Source organism: Salmo trutta, chromosome 14 (assembly GCF_901001165.1).
Source record: "Salmo trutta chromosome 14, fSalTru1.1, whole genome shotgun sequence".
In the NCBI taxonomy this organism is placed as follows: Eukaryota; Metazoa; Chordata; class Actinopteri; order Salmoniformes; family Salmonidae; genus Salmo; species Salmo trutta.
In genome coordinates this window covers 11,360,453-11,378,061 of record NC_042970.1, presented here as the reverse complement: position 1 = coordinate 11,378,061, position 17,609 = coordinate 11,360,453, and the positions used below count along the sequence as shown (strand labels likewise).

Genomic DNA, 17,609 nt, shown 5'->3' with positions numbered 1-17,609 from the left:
GGTTTTCTGTTACAGATGCATATCTTAATTTGATCCTCCAGTTGTAGCATGATTTTTACTGCAGAGCAAGAAATGCAAACATGAAGTTTATTCAAGGTTTAGAAAACATTGTACATTTTGAATATACATAACATGTCACATATCCTGTTGCTGAGGGAATGTTGTCATGTTGTGTGATACTGCCACCAGTTCAAATGTGTGATTTGTTGTTACACAAGTGCATGCCAAATGACAAGATGTTCTTTCCCATACCGGGAGTTGAACCCAGGCCACCTGGGTGAAAACCAGGTATCCTAACCGCTAGACCATATGGGAACACACTTACTTAAGAAAAACATCACAGACAAATCTATAAATGTTGAAATTATGCCTGTTGTAATGAACCTGTTTGGGATAGGGGGCAGTATTGAGAATTTTGGAAAAAATATGTGCCCATTTTTAACTGCCTCCTACACCAACTCAGAAGCTAGAATATGCATATTATTGTTCAGGTTTGGATAGAAAACACTCTGAATTTTCTAAAACTGTTTGAATGGTGTCTGTGAGTATAACAGAACTCCTATGGCAGGCAAAAGCCTGACAAGGTTTCATGCAGGAAGTACCCTGTCTGACACGGAGTCGTGCGTCTTGCATCTGTTTATTGAAAAGTAAGGATCTTAGCTGTAACGTGACAATTCCCAGGGCTCCGATAGGCTCTCAGAACCCGGGAAATACCTGAAGGTTGACGAGGCAGCCTCAGGCTGAAACACATTATCACCTTTGGTAAGTGGCGGATCAGAGGACCTTTGAATGAGGCGCGTGCACGATTCGCTCCTGAGGAGAAATTTAATTTGGCTGTTTAGGCTCAATGCATATTCCCGGTCGGAATATTATCGCTTTTCTACGAGATAAATGGCATAAAAATTGGTTTTAAACAGCGGTTGACATGCTTCGAAGTACGGTAATGGAATATTTAGACATTTTTTGTCACGCCAATGCGCCATGCGCGAGACCGTGATGTAGCATTCTGATAGTGTCTAGAACTCACGAACAAAACGTCGCTGTTTGGATATAACGATGGATTATTTGGGACCAAACCAACATTTGTTATTGAAGTAGAAGTCCTGGCAGTGTATTCTGACGAAGAACAAGCAAGGTAAGAACATTTTTCTTATAGGAAATGTGATTTTGGTGGAGGCTGACCTGGGTGGGTGTCTAAATAGCTAGCCCTGTGATGCCGGGCTATGTACTTAGATTATTGCAAAATGTGCTTCATCCGAAAAGCTATTTTAAAATCGGACATATCGAGTGCATAGAGGAGTAATATATCTATAATTCTTAAAATAATTGTTATGCTTTTTGTGAACGTTTATCGTGAGTAATTTAGCAAACTGTTAGTAAATTCCCCGGAAGTTTGCGGGGGTTATGCTTTTTCTGAACGTCACATGCTAATGTAAAAACCTGTTTTTTTATATAAATATGAACTTGATTGAACAGACATGCATGTATTGTATAACACAATGTCCTAGGTGTGTCATCTGATGAAGATCATAAAAGGTTAGTGCTGCATTTAGCTGTGGTTTGGGTTTATGTGACATGATATGCTAGCTTGAAAAATGGGTGTCTGATTATTTCTGGCTGGGCACTCTGCTGACATAATCTAATGTTTTGCTTTCGTTGTAAAGCCTTTTTGAAATCGGACAGTGGGGTTAGATTAACGAGATTCTTGTCTTTAAATAGCTGTAAAATAGTCATACGTTTGAGAAATTGAAGTAATAGTATTTCTAACGATTCGAAAATCGCGCCACAGGATTTCAGTGGCTGTTACGTAGGTGGGACGAGTTCGTCCCACATGCGCCAGAGAGGTTAAAAACTCCATCTTTTTTCTCAGAGATGTTGGGGAAAAGTCCCATATAAAATCTGTCTAAAATGTGTTTAAGCGAGGACAGCCAGACACACTGAAAAGTAAAGAGTATTTTTCCCAGCTTGATTTTGGTCAACTAAATATGTCTTCGAGCCAGCCAGGAGCCAAACCTAGAATCTTCTGATCCGTAGTCAGACACATTATCCATTGGGCCAAGGCCCCATATCAAAGCCAAAGTCAGGTCACACCTAGACCAGTGTTCACATTCTCAGCGTCTGTCAGAGACAAGGTTCCTTGGTTTTCTGTTACAGATGCATATCTTAATTTGATCCTCCTTTTGTTGCATGAATTTTACTGCAGAGCAAGAAATGCAATCATGAAGTGTATTCAACATTTAAAAAGACTTGTGAATCTTGAATCTACATAACATGTCACATTTCCTGTTGCTGAGGGAATATTGTTGTGTTGTGTGATACTGCAGCCAGTTAAAATGTGGTATCTGTTGTTACACATGTGCATGCCAAATGACAAGATGTTCTTTCCCATAGCGGGAGTCGAAAACAGGCCACCTGGGTGAAAACCAGGTATCCTAACCGCTAGACCCTATGGGAAGACACTTACTTAAAAAAACATCACAGACAAATCTATAAATGTTGAAATTATGCCTGTTGTAATTAAAAGCTCCATCTTTTTTCTCAGAGATGTTGGTGAAAAGTCCCATATAAAATCTGTCTAAAATGTGTTTAAGCTAGAACAGCCAGACAAACTGAAGAGTATTTTTCCCAGCTTGATTTTGAACAAATAAATATGTCTTCGAGCCAGCCAGGAGTCGAACCTAGAATTTTCTGATCCGTAGTCAGACACGTTATCCATTGCGCCACTGGCCCCATATTAAAGCTAAAGTCATTTCACACCTAGACCAGTGTTTACATTCTCAGCGTTTGTCACCGACAAGGTGCCTTGGTTTTCTGTTACAGATGCATATCTTAATTTGATCCTCCAGTTGTAGCATGATTTTTACTGCAGAGCAAGAAATGCAAACATGAAGTTTATTCAAGGTTTAGAAAACATTGTACATTTTGAATATACAAGGTTCCTTGGTTTTCTGTTACAGATGCATGTTTTAATTTGATCCTCCAGTTGTAGCTCAATTTTTACTGCAGAGCAAGAAATGCAAACATGAAGTTTATTCAAGGTTTAGAAAACATTGTACATTTTGAATATACAAGGTTCCTTGGTTTTCTGTTATAGATGCATATCTTAATTTGATCCTCCAGTTGTAGCTCGATTTTTACTGCAGAGCAAGAAATGCAAACATGAAGTTTATTCAAGGTTTAGAAAACATTGTACATTTTGAATATACAAGGTTCCTTGGTTTTCTGTTATAGATGCATATCTTAATTTGATCCTCCAGTTGTAGCTCGATTTTTACTGCAGAGCAAGAAATGCAAACATGAAGTTTATTCAAGGTTTAGGAAATATTGTACATTTTGAATATACATAACATGTCACATATCCTGTTGCTGAGGTAATGTTGTCATGTTGTGTGATACTGCCACCAGTTCAAATGTGTGATTTGTTGTTACACAAGTGCATGCCAAATGACAAGATGTTCTTTCCCATACCGGGAGTTGCACCCAGGCTACCTGGGTGAAAACCAGGTATCCTAACTGCTAGACCATATGGGAAGACACTTACGTAAGAAAAACATCACAGACAAATCTATAAATGTTGAAATTATGCCTGTTGTAATTAAAAACTCCATCTTTTTTCTCAGAGATGTTGGGGAAAAGTCCCATATAAAATCTGTCTAAAATGTGTTTAAGCGAGGACAGCCAGACACACTGAAAAGTAAATAATATTTTTCCCAGCTTTATTTTGGTCAACTAAATATGTCTTCGAGCCAGCCAGGAGCCAAACCTAGAATTTTCTGATCCGTAGTCAGACACATTATCCATTGGGCCAAGGCCCAATATCAAAGCCAAAGTCAGGTCACACCTAGACCAGTGTTCACATTCTCAGCGTCTGTCAGAGACAAGGTTCCTTGGTTTTCTGTTACAGATGCATAGCTTAATTTGATCCTCCAGTTGTAGCTCGATTTTTACTGCAGAGCAAGAAATGCAATCATGAAGTGTATTCAACATTTAAAAAGCCTTGTGAATGTTGAATCTACATAACATGTCACATTTCCTGTTGCTGAGGGAATATTGTTGTGTTGTGTGATACTGCTGCCAGTTAAAATGTGGTATCTGTTGTTACACATGTGCATGCCAAATGACAAGATGTTCTTTCCCATACCGGGAGTCGAAAACAGGCCACCTGGGTGAAAACCAGGAATCGTAACCGCTAGACCATATTTGAAGGGATTTAATAATAAAAAAATCATCAAAGACAAATCTATAAATGTTGAAATTATGCCTGTTGTAATTAAAAGCTCCATCTTTTTTCTCAGAGATGTTGGGGAAAAGTCCCAAATAAAATCTGTCTAAAATGTGTTTAAGCGAGAACAGCCAGACAAACTGAAGATTATTTTTCCCAGCTTGATTTTGGTCAAATAAATATGTCTTCGAGCCAGCCAGGAGTCGAACCTAGAATCTTCTGATCCGTAGTCAGACACGTTATCCATTGGGCCACTGGCCCCATATTAAAGCTAAAGTCATTTCACACCTAGACCAGTGTTCACATTCTCAGCGTTTGTCACCGACAAGGTTCCTTGGTTTTCTGTTACAGATGCATATCTTAATTTGATCCTCCAGTTGTAGCATGATTTTTACTGCAGAGCAAGAAATGCAAACATGAAGTTTATTCAAGGTTTAGAAAACATTGTACATTTTGAATATACAAGGTTCCTTGGTTTTCTGTTACAGATGCATATCTTAATTTGATCCTCCAGTTGTAGCATGATTTTTACTGCAGAGCAAGAAATGCAAACATGAAGTTTATTCAAGGTTTAGGAAACATTGTAAATTTTGAATCTATATGACATGTCACATATCCTGTTGCTGAGGGAATGTTGTCATGTTGTGTGATACTGCCACCAGTTCAAATGTGTGATTTGTTGTTACACAAGTGCATGCCAAATGACAAGATGTTCTTTCCCATACCGGGAGTTGAACCCAGGCGAAAACCAGGCATCCTAACCGCTAGACCATATGGGAAGACACTTACGTAAGAAAAACATCACAGACAAATCTATAAATGTTGAAATTATGCCTGTTGTAATTAAAAAGTCCATATTTTTTCTCAGAGATGTTGGGGAAAAGTCCCATAGAAAATGTGTCTAAAATGTGTTTAAGCAAGAACAGCCAGACACACTGAAAAGTAAAGAGTATTTTTCCCAGCTTGATTTTGGTCAACTAAATATGTCTTCGAGCCAGCCAGGAGTCAAACCTAGAATCTTCTGATCCGTAGTCAGACACATTATCCATTGGGCCAAGGCCCCATATCAAAGCCAAAGTCAGGTCACACCTAGACCAGTGTTCACATTCTCAGCTTCTGTCAGAGACAAGGTTCCTTGGTTTTCTGATACAGATGCATATCTTAATTTGATCCTCCTTTTGTTGCATGAATTTTACTGCAGAGCAAGAAATGCAAACATGAAGTTTATTCAAGGTTTAGAAAACATTGTACATTTTGAATATACATAACATGTCACATGTCCTGTTGCTGAGGGAATGTTGTCATGTGGTGTGATACTGCCACCAGTTCAAATGTGTGATTTGTTGTTACACAAGTGCATGCCAAATGACAAGATGTTCTTTCCCATACCGGGAGTTGAACCCGGGCCAACTGGGTGAAAACCAGGCATCCTAACCACTAGACCATATGGGAAGACACTTACGTAAGAAAAACATCACAGACAAATCTATAAATGTTGAAATTATGCCTGTTGTAATTAAAAAGTCCATCTTTTTTCTCAGAGATGTTGGGGAAAAGTCCCATAGAAAATGTGTCTAAAATGTGTTTAAGCAAGAACAGCCAGACACACTGAAAAGTAAAGAGTATTTTTCCCAGCTTGATTTTGGTCAACTAAATATGTCTTCGAGCCAGCCAGGAGTCAAACCTAGAATCTTCTGATCCGTAGTCAGACACATTATCCATTGGGCCAAGGCCCCATATCAAAGCCAAAGTCAGGTCACACCTAGACCAGTGTTCACATTCTCAGCTTCTGTCAGAGACAAGGTTCCTTGGTTTTCTGATACAGATGCATATCTTAATTTGATCCTCCTTTTGTTGCATGAATTTTACTGCAGAGCAAGAAATGCAATCATGAAGTTTATTCAACATTTAAAAAGCCTTGTGAATGTTGAATCTACATAACATGTCACATTTCCTGTTGCTGAGGGAATATTGTTGTGTTGTGTGATACTGCTGCCAGTTAAAATGTGGTATCTGTTGTTACACATGTGCATGCCAAATGACAAGATGTTCTTTCCCATACCGGGAGTCGAAAACAGGCCACGTGGGTGAAAACCAGGAATCGTAACCGCTAGACCATATGGGAAGGGATTTAATAATAAAAAAATCATCAAGGACAAATCTATAAATGTTGAAATTATGCCTGTTGTAAATAAAAGCTCCATCTTTTTTTCTCAGAGATGTTGGGGAACAGTCCCATATAAAATCTGTCTAAAATGTGTTTAAGCGAGAACAGCCAGACAAACTGAAGAGTATTTTTCCCAGCTTGATTTTGGTCAAATAAAGATGTCTACCAGCCAGGCAGGAGTCGAACCTAGAATCTTCTGATCCGTAGTCAGACACGTTATCCATTGGGCCAAGGCCCCATATTAAAGCCAAAGTCAGGTCACACCTAGACCAGTGTTCACATTCTCAGCTTCTGTCAGAGACAAGGTTCCTTGGTTTTCTGATACAGATGCATATCTTAATTTGATCCTCCTTTTGTTGCATGAATTTTACTGCAGAGCAAGAAAGGCAAACATGAAGTTTATTCAAGGTTTAGAAAACATTGTACATTTTGAATATACATAACATGTCACATATCCTGTTGCTGAGGGAATGTTGTCATGTGGTGTGATACTGCCACCAGTTCAAATGTGTGATTTGTTGTTACACAAGTGCATGCCAAATGACAAGATGTTCTTTCCCATACCGGGAGTTGAACCCGGGCAACCTGGGTGAAAACCAGGCATCCTAACCGCTAGACCATATGGGAAGACACTTACGTAAGAAAAACATCACAGACAAATCTATAAATGTTGAAATTATGCCTGTTGTAATTAAAAACTCCATCTTTTTTCTCAGAGATGTTGGGGAAAAGTCCCATATAAAATCTGTCTAAAATGTGTTTAAGCGAGGACAGCCAGACACACTGAAAAGTAAAGAGTATTTTTCCCAGCTTGATTTTGGTCATCTAAATATGTCTTCGAGCCAGCCAGGAGCCAAACCTACAATCTTCTGATCCGTAGTCAGACACATTATTCATTGGGCCAAGGCCCCATATCAAAGCCAAAGTCAGGTCACACCTAGACCAGTGTTCACATTCTCAGCGTCTGTCAGAGACAAGGATCCTTGGTTTTCTGTTACAGATGCATATCTTAATTTGATCCTCCTTTTGTTGCATGAATTTTACTGCAGAGCAAGAAATGCAATCATGAAGTGTATTCAACATTTAAAAAGCCTTGTGAATGTTGAATCTACATAACATGTCACATTTCCTGTTGCTGAGGGAATATTGTTGTGTTGTGTGATACTGCTGCCAGTTAGAATGTGGTAGCTGTTGTTACACATGTGCATGCCAAATGACAAGATGTTCTTTCCCATACCGGGAGTTGAACCCGGGCCACCTGGGTGAAAACCAGGTATCCTAACCGCTAGACCATATTGAAAGACACTTACTTAAGAAAAACATCACAGACAAATCTATAAATGTTGAAATTATGCCTGTTGTAATTAAAACTCCATCTTTTTTCTCAGAGATGTTGGGGAAAAGTCCCATATAAAATCTGTTTAAAATGTGTTTAAGCGAGAACAGAAAAACACACTGAAAAGTAAAGAGTTTTTTTCCCAGCTTGATTTTGGTCAACTAAATATGTCTTCGAACCAGCCAGGAGCCAAACCTAGAATCTTCTGATCCGTAGTCAGACACATTATCCATTGGGCCAAGGCCCCATATTAAAGCCAAAGTCAGGTCACACCTAGACCAGTGTTCACATTCTCAGCGTCTGTCAGAGACAAGGTTCCATGGTTTTCTGATACAGATGCATATCTTAATTTGATCCTCCTTTTGTTGCATGAATTTTACTGCAGAGCAAGAAATGCAATCATGAAGTGTATTCAACATTTAAAAAGCCTTGTGAATGTTGAATCTACATAACGTGTCACATTTCCTGTTGCTGAGGGAATATTGTTGTGTTGTGTGATACTGCTGCCAGTTAAAATGTGGTATCTGTTGTTACACATGTGCATGCCAAATGACAAGATGTTCTTTCCCATACCGGGAGTCGAAAACAGGCCACCTGGGTGAAAACCAGGAATCGTAACCGCTAGACCATATTTGAAGATATTTAATAATAAAAAAATCATCAAAGACAAATCTATAAATGTTGAAATTATGCCTGTTGTAATTAAAAGCTCCATCTTTTTTCTCAGAGATGTTGGGGAAAAGTCCCAAATAAAATCTGTCTAAAATGTGTTTAAGCGAGAACAGCCAGACAAACTGAAGAGTATTTTTCCCAGCTTGATTTTGGTCAAATAAATATGTCTTCGAGCCAGCCAGGAGTCGAACCTAGAATCTTCTGATCCGTAGTCAGACACGTTATCCATTGCACCACTGGCCCCATATTAAAGCTAAAGTCATTTCACACCTAGACCAGTGTTCACATTCTCAGCGTTTGTCACCGACAAGGTTCCTTGGTTTTCTGTTACAGATGCATATCTTAATTTGATCCTCCAGTTGTAGCATGATTTTTACTGCAGAGCAAGAAATGCAAACATGAAGTTTATTCAAGGTTTAGAAAACATTGTACATTTTGAATATAAAAGGTTCCTTGGTTTTCTGTTACAGATGCATATCTTAATTTGATCCTCCAGTTGTAGCATGATTTTTACTGCAGAGCAAGAAAAACAAACATGAAGTTTATTCAAGGTTTAGAAAACATTGTACATTTTGAATATACATAACATGTCACATATCCTGTTGCTGAGGTAATGTTGTCATGTTGTGTGATACTGCCACCAGTTCAAATGTGTGATTTGTTGTTACACAAGTGTATGCCAAATGACAAGATGTTCTTTCCCATACCGGGAGTTGAACCCAGGCCACCTGGGTGAAAACCAGGAATCGTAACCGCTAGACCATATTTGAAGATATTTAATAATAAAAAAATCATCAAAGACAAATCTATAAATGTTGAAATTATGCCTGTTGTAATTAAAAGCTCCATCTTTTTTCTCAGAGATGTTGGGGAAAAGTCCCATATAAAATCTGTCTAAAATGTGTTTAAGCGAGAACAGCCAGACAAACTGAAGAGTATTTTTCCCAGCTTGATTTTGGTCAAATAAATATGTCTTTGAGCCAGCCAGGAGTCGAACCTAGAATCTTCTGATCCGTAGTCAGACACGTTATCCATTGCACCACTGGCCACATATTGAAGCTAAAGTCATTTCACACCTAGACCAGTGTTCACATTCTCAGCGTCTGTCACCGACAAGGTTCTTTGGTTTTCTTTTACAGATGCATATCTTAATTTGATCCTCCAGTTGTAGCTCGATTTTTACTGCAGAGCAAGAAATGCAAACATGAAGTTTATTCAAGGTTTAGGAAACATTGTAAATTTTGAATATACAAGGTTCCTTGGTTTTCTGTTACAGATGCATATCTTAATTTGATCCTCCAGTTGTAGCATGATTTTTACTGCAGAGCAAGAAATGCAAACATGAAGTTTATTCAAGGTTTAGAAAACATTGTACATTTTGAATATACAAGGTTCCTTGGTTTTCTGTTACAGATGCATATCTTAATTTGATCCTCCAGTTGTAGCATGATTTTTACTGCAGAGCAAGAAATGCAAACATGAAGTTTATTCATGGTTTAGAAAACATTGTACATTTTCAATATACATAACATGTCACATATCCTGTTGCTGAGGGAATGTTGTCGTGTTGTGTGATACTGCCACCAGTTCAAATGTGTGATTTGTTGTTACACAAGTGCATGCCAAATGAAAAGATGTTCTTTCCAATACCAGGAGTTGAACCTAGGACACCTGTGTGAAAACACGGTATCCTAACCGCTAGACCATATGGGAAGACACTTACGTAAGAACAACATCACAGACAAATCTATAAATGTTGAAATTATGCCTGTTGTAATTAAAAACTCCATCGTTTTTCTCAGAGATGTTGGGGAAAAGTCCCATATAAAATCTGTCTAAAATGTGTTTAAGCGAGGACAGCCAGACACACTGAAAAGTAAAGAGTATTTTTCCCAGCTTGATTTTGGTCAACTAAATATGTCTTCGAGCCAGCCAGGAGTCAAACCTAGAATCTTCTGATCCGTAGTCAGACACGTTATCCATTGCGCCACTGGCCCCATATTAAAGCTAAAGTCATTTCACACCTAGACCAGTGTTCACATTCTCAGCGTCTGTCACCGACAAGGTTCCTTGGTTTTCTGTTACAGATGCATATCTTAATTTGATCCTCCTTTTGTTGCATGAATTTTACTGCAGAGCAAGAAATGCAATCATGAAGTGTATTCAACATTTAAAAAGCCTTGTGAATGTTGAATCTACATAACATGTCACATTTCCTGTTGCTGAGGGAATATTGTTGTGTTGTGTGATACTGCTGCCAGTTCAAATGTGTGATTTGTTGTTACACATGTGCATGCCAAATGACAAGATGTTCTTTCCCATACCGGGAGTCGAAAACAGGCCACCTGGGTGAAAACCAGGAATCGTAACCACTAGACCATATTTGAAGGGATTTAATAATAAAAAAATCATCAAAGACAAATCTATAAATGTTGAAATTATGCCTGTTGTAATTAAAAGCTCCATCTTTTTTTCTCAGAGATGTTGGGGAAAAGTCCCATATAAAATATGTCTAAAATGTGCTAAAGCGAGAACAGCCAGACAAACTGAAGAGTATTTTTCCCAGTTTGATTTTGGTCAAATAAATATGTCTTTGAGCCAGCCAGGAGTCGAACCTAGAATCTTCTGATCCGTAGTCAGACACGTTATCCATTGCGCCACTGGCCCCATATTAAAGCTAAAGTCATTTCACACCTAGACCAGTGTTCACATTCTCAGCGTCTGTCACCGACAAGGTTCCTTGGTTTTCTGTTACAGATGCATATCTTAATTTGATCCTCCAGTTGTAGCATGATTTTTACTGCAGAGCAAGAAATGCAAACATGAAGTTTATTCAAGGTTTAGAAAACATTGTACATTTTGAATATACATAACATGTCACATATCCTGTTGCTGAGGTAATGTTGTCATGTTGTGTGATACTGCCACCAGTTCAAATGTGTGATTTGTTGTTACACAAGTGCATGCCAAATGACAAGATGTTTTTTCCCATACCGGGAGTTGAACCCAGGACACCTGGGTGAAAACCAGGTATCCTAACCGCTAGACCATATGGGAACACACTTACTAAAGAAAAACATCACAGACAAATCTATAAATGTTGAAATTATTCCTGTTGTAATTAAAAAGTCCATCTTTTTTCTCAGAGATGTTGGGGAAAAGTCCCATAGAAAATGTGTCTAAAATGTGTTTAAGCAAGAACAGCCAGACACACTGAAAAGTAAAGAGTATTTTTCCCAGCTTGATTTTGGTCAACTAAATATGTCTTCGAGCCAGCCAGGAGTCAAACCTAGAATCTTTTATCCGTAGTCAGACACGTTATCCATTGCGCCACTGGCCCCATATTAAAGCTAAAGTCATTTCACACCTAGACCAGTGTTCACATTCTCAGAGTCTGTCACCGACAAGGTTCCTTGGTTTTCTGTTACAGATGCATATCTTAATTTGATCCTCCAGTTGTAGCATGATTTTTACTGCATAGTAAGAAATGCAAACATGAAGTTTATTCAAGGTTTAGAAAAAATTGTACATTTTGAATTTACATAACATGTCACATTTCCTGTTGCTGAGGTAATGTTGTCATGTTGTGTGATACTGCCACCAGTTCAAATGTGTGATTTGTTGTTACACAAGTGCATGCCAAATGACAAGATGTTCTTTCCCATACCAGGAGTTGAACCCAGGACACCTGGGTGAAAAACAGGTATCCTAACCGCTAGACCATATGGGAACAAACTTACTAAAGAAAAACATCACAGACAAATCTATAAATGTTGAAATTATTCCTGTTGTAATTAAAAAGTCCATCTTTTTTCTCAGAGATGTTGGGGAAAAGTCCCATAGAAAATGTGTCTAAAATGTGTTTAAGCAAGAACAGCCAGACACACTGAAAAGTAAAGAGTATTTTTCCCAGCTTGATTTTGGTCAACTAAATATGTCTTCGAGCCAGCCAGGAGTCAAAACTAGAATCTTTTTATCCGTAGTCAGACACGTTATCCATTGCGCCACTGGCCCCATATTAAAGCTAAAGTCATTTCACACCTAGACCAGTGTTCACATTCTCAGCGTCTGTCACCGACAAGGTTCCTTGGTTTTCTGTTACAGATGCATATCTTAATTTGATCCTCCAGTTGTAGCATGATTTTACTGCAGAGCAAGAAATGCAAACATGAAGTTTATTCAACATTTAAAAAGCCTTGTGAATGTTGAATCTACATAACATGTCACATTTCCTGTTGCTGAGGGAATATTGTTGTGTTGTGTGATACTGCTGCCAGTTAAAATGTGGTATCTGTTGTTACACATGTGCATGCCAAATGACAAGATGTTCTTTCCCATACCGGGAGTCGAAAACAGGCCACCTGGGTGAAAACCAGGAATCGTAACCGCTAGACCATATTTGAAGGGATTTAATAATAAAAAAATCATCAAAGACAAATCTATAAATGTTGAAATTATGCCTGTTGTAATTAAAAGCTCCATCTTTTTTTCTCAGAGATGTTGGGGAAAAGTCCCATATAAAATATGTCTAAAATGTGCTTAAGCGAGAACAGCCAGACAAACTGAAGAGTATTTTTCCCAGTTTGATTTTGGTCAACTAAATATGTCTTCGAGCCAGCCAGGAGTCGAACCTAGAATCTTCTGATCCGTAGTCAGACACGTTATCCATTGCGCCACTGGCCCCATATTAAAGCTAAAGTCATTTCACACCTAGACCAGTGTTCACATTCTCAGCGTCTGTCACCGACAAGGTTCCTTGGTTTTCTGTTACAGATGCATATCTTAATTTGATCCTCCAGTTGTAGCATGATTTTTACTGCAGAGCAAGAAATGCAAACATGAAGTTTATTCAAGGTTTAGAAAACATTGTACATTTTGAATATAAAAGGTTCCTTGGTTTTCTGTTACAGATGCATATCTTAATTTGATCCTCCAGTTGTAGCATGATTTTTACTGCAGAGCAAGAAAAACAAACATGAAGTTTATTCAAGGTTTAGAAAACATTGTACATTTTGAATATACATAACATGTCACATATCCTGTTGCTGAGGTAATGTTGTCATGTTGTGTGATACTGCCACCAGTTCAAATGTGTGATTTGTTGTTACACAAGTGTATGCCAAATGACAAGATGTTCTTTCCCATACCGGGAGTTGAACCCAGGCCACCTGGGTGAAAACCAGGAATCGTAACCGCTAGACCATATTTGAAGATATTTAATAATAAAAAAATCATCAAAGACAAATCTATAAATGTTGAAATTATGCCTGTTGTAATTAAAAGCTCCATCTTTTTTCTCAGAGATGTTGGGGAAAAGTCCCATATAAAATCTGTCTAAAATGTGTTTAAGCGAGAACAGCCAGACAAACTGAAGAGTATTTTTCCCAGCTTGATTTTGGTCAAATACATATGTCTTTGAGCCAGCCAGGAGTCGAACCTAGAATCTTCTGATCCGTAGTCAGACACGTTATCCATTGCACCACTGGCCACATATTGAAGCTAAAGTCATTTCACACCTAGACCAGTGTTCACATTCTCAGCGTCTGTCACCGACAAGGTTCTTTGGTTTTCTTTTACAGATGCATATCTTAATTTGATCCTCCAGTTGTAGCTCGATTTTTACTGCAGAGCAAGAAATGCAAACATTAAGTTTATTCAAGGTTTAGAAAACATTGTACATTTTGAATATACAAGGTTCCTTGGTTTTCTGTTACAGATGCATATCTTAATTTGATCCTCCAGTTGTAGCATGATTTTTACTGCAGAGCAAGAAATGCAAACATGAAGTTTATTCAAGGTTTAGAAAACATTGTACATTTTGAATATACAAGGTTCCTTGGTTTTCTGTTACAGATGCATATCTTAATTTGATCCTCCAGTTGTAGCATGATTTTTACTGCAGAGCAAGAAATGCAAACATGAAGTTTATTCATGGTTTAGAAAACATTGTACATTTTCAATATACATAACATGTCACATATCCTGTTGCTGAGGGAATGTTGTCGTGTTGTGTGATACTGCCACCAGTTCAAATGTGTGATTTGTTGTTACACAAGTGCATGCCAAATGAAAAGATGTTCTTTCCAATACCAGGAGTTGAACCTAGGACACCTGTGTGAAAACACGGTATCCTAACCGCTAGACCATATGGGAAGACACTTACGTAAGAACAACATCACAGACAAATCTATAAATGTTGAAATTATGCCTGTTGTAATTAAAAACTCCATCGTTTTTCTCAGAGATGTTGGGGAAAAGTCCCATATAAAATCTGTCTAAAATGTGTTTAAGCGAGGACAGCCAGACACACTGAAAAGTAAAGAGTTTTTTTCCCAGCTTGATTTTGGTCAACTAAATATGTCTTCGAGCCAGCCAGGAGTCAAACCTAGAATCTTCTGATCCGTAGTCAGACACGTTATCCATTGCGCCACTGGCCCCATATTAAAGCTAAAGTCATTTCACACCTAGACCAGTGTTCACATTCTCAGCGTCTGTCACCGACAAGGTTCCTTGGTTTTCTGTTACAGATGCATATCTTAATTTGATCCTCCTTTTGTTGCATGAATTTTACTGCAGAGCAAGAAATGCAATCATGAAGTGTATTCAACATTTAAAAAGCCTTGTGAATGTTGAATCTACATAACATGTCACATTTCCTGTTGCTGAGGGAATATTGTTGTGTTGTGTGATACTGCTGCCAGTTCAAATGTGTGATTTGTTGTTACACATGTGCATGCCAAATGACAAGATGTTCTTTCCCATACCGGGAGTCGAAAACAGGCCACCTGGGTGAAAACCAGGAATCGTAACCGCTAGACCATATTTGAAGGGATTTAATAATAAAAAAATCATCAAAGACAAATCTATAAATGTTGAAATTATGCCTGTTGTAATTAAAAGCTCCATCTTTTTTCTCAGAGATGTTGGGGAAAAGTCCCATATAAAATATGTCTAAAATGTGCTTAAGCGAGAACAGCCAGACAAACTGAAGAGTATTTTTCCCAGTTTGATTTTGGTCAACTAAATATGTCTTGAGCCAGCCAGGAGTCCAACCTAGAATCTTCTGATCCGTAGTCAGACACGTTATCCATTGCGCCACTGGCCCCATATTAAAGCTAAAGTCATTTCACACCTAGACCAGTGTTCACATTCTCAGCGTCTGTCACCGACAAGGTTCCTTGGTTTTCTGTTACAGATGCATATCTTAATTTGATCCTCCAGTTGTAGCATGATTTTTACTGCAGAGCAAGAAATGCAAACATGAAGTTTATTCAAGGTTTAGAAAACATTGTACATTTTGAATATACATAACATGTCACATATCCTGTTGCTGAGGTAATGTTGTCATGTTGTGTGATACTGCCACCAGTTCAAATGTGTGATTTGTTGTTACACAAGTGCATGCCAAATGACAAGATGTTTTTTCCCATACCGGGAGTTGAACCCAGGACACCTGGGTGAAAACCAGGTATCCTAACCGCTAGACCATATGGGAACACACTTACTAAAGAAAAACATCACAGACAAATCTATAAATGTTGAAATTATTCCTGTTGTAATTAAAAAGTCCATCTTTTTTCTCAGAGATGTTGGGGAAAAGTCCCATAGAAAATGTGTCTAAAATGTGTTTAAGCAAGAACAGCCAGACACACTGAAAAGTAAAGAGTATTTTTCCCAGCTTGATTTTGGTCAACTAAATATGTCTTCGAGCCAGCCAGGAGTCAAACCTAGAATCTTTTATCCGTAGTCAGACACGTTATCCATTGCGCCACTGGCCCCATATTAAAGCTAAAGTCATTTCACACCTAGACCAGTGTTCACATTCTCAGAGTCTGTCACCGACAAGGTTCCTTGGTTTTCTGTTACAGATGCATATCTTAATTTGATCCTCCAGTTGTAGCATGATTTTTACTGCATAGTAAGAAATGCAAACATGAAGTTTATTCAAGGTTTAGAAAAAATTGTACATTTTGAATTTACATAACATGTCACATTTCCTGTTGCTGAGGTAATGTTGTCATGTTGTGTGATACTGCCACCAGTTCAAATGTGTGATTTGTTGTTACACAAGTGCATGCCAAATGACAAGATGTTCTTTCCCATACCAGGAGTTGAACCCAGGACACCTGGGTGAAAAACAGGTATCCTAACCGCTAGACCATATGGGAACAAACTTACTTAAGAATAACATCACAGACAAATCTATAAATGTTGAAATTATGCCTGTTGTAATTAAAAAGTCCATCTTTTTTCTCAGAGATGTTGGGGAAAAGTCCCATAGAAAATGTGTCTAAAATGTGTTTAAGAAAGAACAGCCAGACACACTGAAAAGTAAAGAGTTTTTTTCCCAGCTTGATTTTGGTCAACTAAATATGTCTTCGAGCCAGCCAGGAGTCAAAACTAGAATCTTTTTATCCGTAGTCAGACACGTTATCCATTGCGCCACTGGCCCCATATTAAAGCTAAAGTCATTTCACACCTAGACCAGTGTTCACATTCTCAGCGTCTGTCACCGACAAGGTTCCTTGGTTTTCTGTTACAGATGCATATCTTAATTTGATCCTCCAGTTGTAGCATGATTTTTACTGCAGAGCAAGAAATGCAAACATGAAGTTTATTCAACATTTAAAAAGCCTTGTGAATGTTGAATCTACATAACATGTCACATTTCCTGTTGCTGAGGGAATATTGTTGTGTTGTGTGATACTGCTGCCAGTTAAAATGTGGTATCTGTTGTTACACATGTGCATGCCAAATGACAAGATGTTCTTTCCCATACCGGGAGTCGAAAACAGGCCACCTGGGTGAAAACCAGGAATCGTAACCGCTAGACCATATTTGAAGGGATTTAATAATAAAAAAATCATCAAAGACAAATCTATAAATGTTGAAATTATGCCTGTTGTAATTAAAAGCTCCATCTTTTTTTCTCAGAGATGTTGGGGAAAAGTCCCATATAAAATATGTCTAAAATGTGCTTAAGCGAGAACAGCCAGACAAACTGAAGAGTATTTTTCCCAGTTTGATTTTGGTCAACTAAATATGTCTTCGAGCCAGCCAGGAGTCGAACCTAGAATCTTCTGATCCGTAGTCAGACACGTTATCCATTGCGCCACTGGCCCCATATTAAAGCTAAAGTCATTTCACACCTAGACCAGTGTTCACATTCTCAGCGTCTGTCACCGACAAGGTTCCTTGGTTTTCTGTTACAG

The 17,609-nt window shown here is 38.3% G+C and overlaps 17 non-coding genes across 17 annotated transcripts; all 17 read right to left on the bottom strand.

Moving 5' to 3' along the window:
• Positions 1-243: 243 nt before the first annotated feature.
• On the bottom strand, positions 244-315 carry trnae-uuc (transfer RNA glutamic acid (anticodon UUC)). Its single transcript has one exon. It is a non-coding gene; the product is annotated as a tRNA-Glu (tRNA).
• A 2,342-nt stretch (positions 316-2,657) lies between these two features.
• Positions 2,658-2,730, bottom strand: trnar-acg (transfer RNA arginine (anticodon ACG)). The gene has a single exon. It is a non-coding gene; the product is annotated as a tRNA-Arg (tRNA).
• Positions 2,731-4,410: 1,680 nt separating this feature from the next.
• Positions 4,411-4,483, bottom strand: trnar-acg (transfer RNA arginine (anticodon ACG)). The gene has a single exon. It is a non-coding gene; the product is annotated as a tRNA-Arg (tRNA).
• A 1,119-nt stretch (positions 4,484-5,602) lies between these two features.
• Positions 5,603-5,674, bottom strand: trnae-uuc (transfer RNA glutamic acid (anticodon UUC)). Its single transcript has one exon. It is a non-coding gene; the product is annotated as a tRNA-Glu (tRNA).
• A 1,270-nt stretch (positions 5,675-6,944) lies between these two features.
• Positions 6,945-7,016, bottom strand: trnae-uuc (transfer RNA glutamic acid (anticodon UUC)). Its single transcript has one exon. It is a non-coding gene; the product is annotated as a tRNA-Glu (tRNA).
• A 601-nt stretch (positions 7,017-7,617) lies between these two features.
• Positions 7,618-7,689, bottom strand: trnae-uuc (transfer RNA glutamic acid (anticodon UUC)). Its single transcript has one exon. It is a non-coding gene; the product is annotated as a tRNA-Glu (tRNA).
• Positions 7,690-8,567: 878 nt separating this feature from the next.
• On the bottom strand, positions 8,568-8,640 carry trnar-acg (transfer RNA arginine (anticodon ACG)). Its single transcript has one exon. It is a non-coding gene; the product is annotated as a tRNA-Arg (tRNA).
• A 1,681-nt stretch (positions 8,641-10,321) lies between these two features.
• trnar-acg (transfer RNA arginine (anticodon ACG)) lies at positions 10,322-10,394 on the bottom strand. Its single transcript has one exon. It is a non-coding gene; the product is annotated as a tRNA-Arg (tRNA).
• A 597-nt stretch (positions 10,395-10,991) lies between these two features.
• On the bottom strand, positions 10,992-11,064 carry trnar-acg (transfer RNA arginine (anticodon ACG)). The gene has a single exon. It is a non-coding gene; the product is annotated as a tRNA-Arg (tRNA).
• Positions 11,065-11,382: 318 nt separating this feature from the next.
• Positions 11,383-11,454, bottom strand: trnae-uuc (transfer RNA glutamic acid (anticodon UUC)). The gene has a single exon. It is a non-coding gene; the product is annotated as a tRNA-Glu (tRNA).
• Positions 11,455-12,055: 601 nt separating this feature from the next.
• On the bottom strand, positions 12,056-12,127 carry trnae-uuc (transfer RNA glutamic acid (anticodon UUC)). Its single transcript has one exon. It is a non-coding gene; the product is annotated as a tRNA-Glu (tRNA).
• An 880-nt stretch (positions 12,128-13,007) lies between these two features.
• Positions 13,008-13,080, bottom strand: trnar-acg (transfer RNA arginine (anticodon ACG)). The gene has a single exon. It is a non-coding gene; the product is annotated as a tRNA-Arg (tRNA).
• Positions 13,081-14,761: 1,681 nt separating this feature from the next.
• Positions 14,762-14,834, bottom strand: trnar-acg (transfer RNA arginine (anticodon ACG)). The gene has a single exon. It is a non-coding gene; the product is annotated as a tRNA-Arg (tRNA).
• A 595-nt stretch (positions 14,835-15,429) lies between these two features.
• Positions 15,430-15,502, bottom strand: trnar-acg (transfer RNA arginine (anticodon ACG)). The gene has a single exon. It is a non-coding gene; the product is annotated as a tRNA-Arg (tRNA).
• A 318-nt stretch (positions 15,503-15,820) lies between these two features.
• trnae-uuc (transfer RNA glutamic acid (anticodon UUC)) lies at positions 15,821-15,892 on the bottom strand. The gene has a single exon. It is a non-coding gene; the product is annotated as a tRNA-Glu (tRNA).
• A 601-nt stretch (positions 15,893-16,493) lies between these two features.
• On the bottom strand, positions 16,494-16,565 carry trnae-uuc (transfer RNA glutamic acid (anticodon UUC)). Its single transcript has one exon. It is a non-coding gene; the product is annotated as a tRNA-Glu (tRNA).
• Positions 16,566-17,446: 881 nt separating this feature from the next.
• Positions 17,447-17,519, bottom strand: trnar-acg (transfer RNA arginine (anticodon ACG)). The gene has a single exon. It is a non-coding gene; the product is annotated as a tRNA-Arg (tRNA).
• Positions 17,520-17,609: the final 90 nt, after the last annotated feature.